This window comes from Mauremys reevesii, linkage group 7 (assembly GCF_016161935.1).
Source record: "Mauremys reevesii isolate NIE-2019 linkage group 7, ASM1616193v1, whole genome shotgun sequence".
Lineage (NCBI taxonomy): Eukaryota > Metazoa > Chordata > Testudines > Geoemydidae > Mauremys > Mauremys reevesii.
The window spans coordinates 46,693,381-46,700,546 of NC_052629.1; the positions used below are offsets into that span (position 1 = coordinate 46,693,381).

General features: G+C 37.5%; 1 long non-coding RNA gene across 3 annotated transcripts in view; it reads left to right on the forward strand.

Moving 5' to 3' along the window:
- LOC120369375 overlaps positions 1 to 1,962 on the forward strand; it is a 102,945-nt gene extending 100,983 nt beyond the window's left edge. Inside the window, exon 6 of one of the 3 annotated variants that reach the window (XR_005583118.1) lies at positions 1,526 to 1,962. This is a non-coding gene — a long non-coding RNA (uncharacterized LOC120369375). The remainder of the gene's footprint in view (positions 1 to 1,525) is intronic. The other 2 variants (XR_005583122.1, XR_005583123.1) reach the window with 2 other exon arrangements.
- The last annotated feature ends 5,204 nt before the right edge of the window (positions 1,963 to 7,166 follow it).

Here is a 7,166-nt window from a genome sequence, read left to right on the forward strand (position 1 = left end):
ATCAGTTCGTAGGTTAATAATAATAATAAAGCCCCTCAAAAATAATTTAGAAATGTAAAATTCAGTTAACACACACTGTCCCCTTTCTAAAAGGTCCTAATATTTATTACAATACTACAGCCTGTATTGAAAGTATTAATAACAGTTGTATTCTTTTTATAGTTCATACTACTGCTACATTTATCAGGGATACGTAAAGCTTATTATTAAAATTATTAATTGAAAATTAGTTAAAACATTGACCCTTTGCTACATTTATAAATTGGTTGCAGTATTTCCATTTTGTTAATGTGAGGCTCAGAAATATCTAATACTATAAAATATATGTATAGATGTTATAGTGTTATGGTAGTTTTACTTTTGCAAGGGAATGTTCATAATTCTATTACAGTGTCATAGGCAGGCTAGTGTCTGGTCTTAACAGAGGTCTACTCAGACCCTACAAGGCTAGGGATCTCTCAGTTATAATACTGCTAGATATGGAAGTTAGATGGCAGGGTGCTAGCCAAGGGGTTCTTCCTATACACACATTTTCCAGGCGTGCTGAATCTTTGCAGTTATAAGTATTATGGCAGTCACAAAGAGCAGGTAAAGTTGTGTCAGCAGCTAGAACGTTGTATGTGGTTATATTATATCCTGCAAAGTCTGGGTGCTGTAAAAAGTGGACGACATAATGGAACACACAGATCTATGAACAATCTGGGGAGGCCGACCAAGATCTGGGGAGCAGCTGTCGCTTCTTGCCTCCTAGCAAATGATGCCCCGATTGCATTCATATATGCTTAAAGCATATTGAGTTTGAGAGCTATCATATGACATCAGAAAATATCATGAGCGAGGATTCAGTTAATTATCAGCCAAAGTGCAGTGTCACTGTGCTGCTCCCAGTAAAAACATATTGCAGTTTTATCAGTTTCTGGAACTGCAAGTATCATATAATTAATTCATAGGATATGATTGATCAATAAGAAAAAAATTAAAACCCCAAACAGAAAATAATACTAGTAACACAAAGTAAGGTGCGGTTGCTAACAATGCAAACGGTGTCCTTTTGCCTCTGCAAACTCAACTCTCAGTAGCTTAGTTTCAGTAGCTCTGATTGTTGCATGGACTTTTAACATGCTGTAACTTAATAGTGAACAGCTTAGTTTACACTGTATTTGTTTATTCATAACTACTTCAGACTTATTAGGTGAAATATTATGAAAGCCGACATTGTGAGTGAGCAGATGGTAACATAGAGCTAGTCATCTGATTAATAATTTGCTGGAAGCTGATGCTTTTGCACACATAAATTATCGGTTTAATAAATACTATTTGAGATAATAGGATGCTGCTGTTGTGGGGGTATTTTAAGCACTCCGAAGCCTAGGTTGAATTACAGAAGAAACAGAGTACATCTGGTTCTTATATAAATGGCTGAAGAAGGGGGCACGTGTAAACTGCAGGTCAGATGCTGTTTCAGAGTTCAACAATTCTTATGTTTTTAAACTCTCGTTTGTGCTTGTTATGCAATTTGTCTTAGAGACTCTGCAAGCAATTGGCAGTGAGAACACAGAAAAGCAAGGTTCCTTTTCCTGCACACGGGGCTCGTCCCTCCCCCGTAGTACTGAAGCCTACAGTGGAAAAACCTGTTGGAGCTAATAGTGGCACAGTGAACACCTCTGGTTCCTGGATCTTCAGCAGACCATGTTCCAAAGCATGAACTTGATCCACAAGACTTGACTCCCTGCAGGAATCTCTGAGCAAACTATAACAACAAATTGGAAGCCTTGTCCTTAGGGATTCAGACTATGGAGAATGAATATCTGCCTAGAAATCTTACTTATAGAGAGACTGCACATGTGGATTACCCCACAATAGTGGACCTGAAAAGATAATTTTGTGTGGTGATTAAAAGAATTTAGGAAAGTGGAGTGACTGGGATCCTGTCATGCCTATTCCCAGTGCTAAAACCACTCTCACACATATGGTGCATACATGGTGGAATATCTGTTGGGTCTGCCCTACTGAGAACAATTTTAATTGTTCTTGAATCATTGAATAACAGAAAAGCGGTAAGAGAAGTGGAGAACCTAGTGTTTCAGATGCTAAAACTGGTGGTTTCTGGGATTTTCAGATTAGACAGTAGCTGCATGAATTTAGCTAATATGACTGTCCTTTATGGTATCCTTGTAGTTTATCAGGTATCATAGGTTCGAATCAAACGTCCAAGAGAAGTGTGGTCATTCTCTGGAAAAACAGACTGTTTTGCTCCCTTTTTGGGGACTGGAGGACGAAGAAATGGGGATGTCTGTTAAAACAAGCTACCTCATTCTATGATACTGAGTTCAGTTTTAACTGTTTGGTTACAGGGATTTCTTTTTTAACAACTGTACAACACTATTTCTGTATTTTTCAGGAAATAATCTGTTAAACTGCCATCTTTTGTTTTATCTTAAAGTACTGTGGCAAAAATATATGCTGTGCATGGGAGTACTTGCAGGGGGCAAGACTGATGTGTTTGGCATAAAGTGTGACCTAGAATGTGTTCAGTGACATTTTCAGGAGATTAGATGGCAATGGTAGAAGCTAAACACAAGTTTTTATGTTCTGAAGTAGATTATTCAAATAGGGTGACCAGACAGCGAGTGTGAAAAATTGGGATGGGGGTAATAGGAGCCTACATAAGAAAAAGCCCCAAATATTGGGACTGTCCCTATAAAATTGGGACATTTGGTCACCCTATATTCAAATGTTTAAATAAAATACTTCAGATTTGTGGCTAATTATGCAAATACAACAGGTGTTAGAGTTTGTGTTCTGCTCATCTTCTTGACCCTTTAATCTCATTCTAGAGGAACTTGAAAACAATTTTTAAGTATGATTATTGCATGAGAAGCGATTTCTTAGTATGCCCAGCTCTATATACAGAAGTGCTCCTTTAATATCTATCCTAAATGTAAGCCTGTTGTGAATTTTTACAAATGAAAATCCTGAAGGATTAGCAATAGAAGACTTAAGGCCAAATTTTCAAAGACTCAAACTAGCTTTCATCAGTTCAAACATTGCCATATATAGTTGTGTATATAGTTGATGGGTTTTACACATGTAAATTCTACCATCTGCACCTGCTTTTAGGAGTTAGTGCTTGAAAAACAAGGCCCTGATTCAGCAAAGTATTTACATACTACTCACATATTTAAAGTTAGGCCCTGATTTCAGCAAGGCACATACCTAAGTGTGCAAAATTGATGGCCATTGTTTGAAAATGTGTCCTTGACTACAGGTATCACTGTGTGGTTTGAAGAGTAACTCCATGTCTACCTTTAAGTACATTTTATTGTATAGCATAGACAGTATTAAAGACAAAACAAAATATGCAACTCCATATCTGTGAATGAAATAAAATAGCCCATTATATTTGAAAACACTGTTTCACGCCTATTAAAGTGCCTTTTTTCTATTTCTTTTCATTACTTTTGAAGGAGCTGTGTATCTGAAGTAGGTTTGTTTTTAGCATCGAGCCCTTAATTTCAAACACCAATGCAAACGTGTATCTCAGTTCATATTTTCTACTTCTTAGTTCATATACTATGTTACAACAGTGTCCCAGTAGGACATTGATATTTAAAAATAACTTTATTGTTACAATAAATTTTCTGTTTAAAGATGGTATTTGTCTAATAAATGGATTCATTATTTTTTCCAGCAGCCACTGACCATCAAAAAGGAATTTTTGTGCATTTCTGTGAATGGGTAGATCACTGCTTTCATATTGGCTCTAAGCCTAAGGACCTGCAAGTGTATGATCAAATATACCAGAAAACCCCTTTGTCCATTGCTAAACCTTATGAAATTGTAGATCAAAAGAAGTTTCCTATCTTACAAAGACTATGGTACTATTCATGGACTAAAAATGACTGTCAAAGTAATAAAACACCACTTGTTGTCACTGAAAGATTAAAAGTAGCAGCTGGACTGTACACAGCCAACTTAAAAATCTTTCTCTAAGGAAGGTAGATGCTTTGGAAAACTATTGTGCTTTTCAATTTATGTGCTGTAATTGGCAGCCCCATAAACTGCTATTGGCACAAGGAACTAGCAAAAGAGAGAAGCCTTTTCTTTTTCCATGAAGAGAATATGCTGCTCCTTACCTTCTCCCAAATTGGCTTCTGCATTTGGAACAGTGATTTTATACAGATACTAGTGACACTGAAGGGCCCCAACCTGTACTCTGTCTTATCCATCTTACCCCTTCTTTCTTTCTGAAATCATTCTGTCACTAGTATACATCTGAAACCTAAATCTATAGCCTCTTTGCTGTTTTGGCCTTTTCCTCGTTTTCTGTCTTCCTCAACCTCATCACCTATCAACGCTGCCATAGTTCTCTTTAACTCAGTGTATCTAAAAATATTTCCATGTAATTTTAGCAAGATCACAGTCAGACCAAACTCTGTCAACTCCATTTATTCTCCACCCAAATCTCACATTTATCCTTGCTATCAGGAGCCCCAGTTTTGTACTGGTCCCTAAATGCCTCTGCTACATTTCCTAGTCTTGCAAATCTTTTCTGAAACACTACCTGTACAAGTATCAGAGGGGTAGCCATGTTAGTCTGGATCTGTAAAAAGCGACAGAGTCCTGTGGCACCTTATAGACTAACAGACGTATTGGAGCATAAGCTTTCGTGGGTGAATACGTCTGTTAGTCTATAAGATGCCACAGGACTCTTTGTCGCTTTTTACCTGTACAAGGTTGCTATTGACTGCTTCTTTGCTGAATTTCTGATTCAAGATGGCATCTCCTCTCATTTTACTGTCATCATCATTTATAGTTTTATCATTTATAATCCTCCAGACTTTAAAGTCCTTTTAAAACTCTCTTCTATTCAGGATAAACTACCTCATCTTTCCACTGGGAGACAGGATTATTCTCACTCCACAGCCGTTCTTTAGTAGCTTCTCATTTATTCTCTAATTCCTCACAAAACTGCTCTCCAAGTCTTTAGTATCTTTTGAGGTCTTGTTTCCTGTGTATCTTTTACGTAGTTCTGTTCCCTATTCTCCTCAGATATTGCACTCTTTTCTGCATTAATCTGATATTTCAGAGGATGGTTTATCCTCCTTCCATGCTTACCTCACCATCTGGGGAAAAAAGTCTGTCTAAATGGCTTATTGACCCTTTTCATATCCAGTATTAAGACCCATTTTTTTTCTCCCTGGCCTATGACACATAATTGGCTCTTTGATGCATCATATCCTAATCCTGAGACCCCCAGTTTGCTCATGCATGATCATTGTACTTCTTTTTGCTCCTGCTTTGCTACATTAACAGATATAGAGTCAAATTCATCCATGGTGTAACTCCAATGTTCTCTAATGGAGTAACGGAAGAGGTGGATTTGGTCCATATTGTCTTAATATGTGTTGGTCCTTGTGTCGTTTACCGGTATTTGGGTTTTGTAGGTATGAATAGGTATGTGTATTGCATAGTAATGTACTACTTAGGCTTAGTAGGGGTGGCCGAATCAGGCCCTATTCCACTATCAGGTTTCCAAAATGGAACTCTTACTTCTTGTTCACGCCACATTAGGAGTGGAACACACTGACCTGCTTATCGGGTAACATCAACATTCCACTAAGTGTTCTTTTCGATTGTTAGTTTTTCAGATGGAAAACTTCCATCAGAAGCAGAGTTATCTTTTGCCTTCCTGATCGTGCTTCAATGTACATGCTGAAAATTGCAGTGTTTTAAAAATGTGTGACAAATGAAATAATTCAAAGCAAATTAAGTACAGAGAGAAGACGTGTTTGACAAAATTGCCTGTATGAGTAAAGGGAAAGGAGGCACACCCAATCTTCAGTTATAATGCACACAAACATTCTTTTACATGAATATGTAACAGGTATCTGAAAGTCGGCATTTTCCCTCTGTGTTACAGGACCCTACAGCAGTACAAGACCTCGTTCTTGTTCATTGCTGGTAGTGGACCCTCAAAAAAAGTGTCAGAATGAGTTCCCATCTGTTTCAAATCTTTCTGAAGGAGAAATAAAGTTAAAAACTAAGCTCTTTGTGACTGATTTATTCACTATCTACTTGAAAGGCAATGGGTAAGAATTAAGGCATTTTTTGGTGCAGAGGAAATGTGTGGGATGCTGGCTGTGAGCCAATAGCTATTGACATCACTGCAGCGCTTGGAATGCTGTTGAATGAAGTGGGTGTGAACCTTGGAGATCATGTAGTAGAGTTACCTGTATGAGAGGCAAAACTGATCAGGTCAGACAGAAGCAAGAAAATATTGAGTAAAGATAAGTTGGTCTAACTGATTTTTCCATGAGAGAACAATCTAAAGTACAAGAATTGATTCCTAGTACAAAAGAACATTTGAAAAGGCTTGCCGGCCACACCATTTTCATTCTAATGGGGAAAAGATGGGCATACTCCTAGATTAGTTTTAAATGTCTTTACATCTTCATCTTCTACTCTCTCCCCTTTATACATAGTACAGTCATGAAACAAATGTAAACGTTTTGAAAGTTTGAACTTAGTCTTCTTTGCAGCCACAGTCTTGTTTTGCAAAAAACTACAAAAAAGCTGTAATGGTGGAGGTGTTCAGAAGTATGTTGAATGTTTTTCGAGAATATAATTTATTCAGACATCAGTCTTGCTTGACTCCAACTGAATATCCTCAGGAAAAAAACAGCTTTCTGAAGTTCTCCTGTAGAGACTCAATCACAGCCTTCTTAGTATTATCAGTCTTGGCCACATAGTTTAGCCGTGCCACAAATCTGATATGGTTGAATAAGTCTGTCAACGGTTTTATCCATTGTAAATCTAATTACCTTTTTGTATATAAACTATCCTCAGAACAGCATGCCTCCTTGCAGATGCTTCCAAAATAGTTGTTTTCTCTTCCACTTCCAAAAGTCTGATATCATAGATGGCAAACTTCTCGTCCAAAAAAAGTTGTCTGATAAAAGGATTTCAGCCTACAGTAAATGTTTTAATTAGATAAAACTGCCAGTCATCTTGTCATTCTGTAGACTATTAACTAAAAGAAGGTTTAAGGAATGCTTCTGGATTTCTTGCTGATATTAACGTAGCAGCATCTGCAAGTAACAATTTGTCCCATCTTCAGTTGGCTAGGAGGCTCCATCCCAGCCTGATAGATGATGACCTGACCT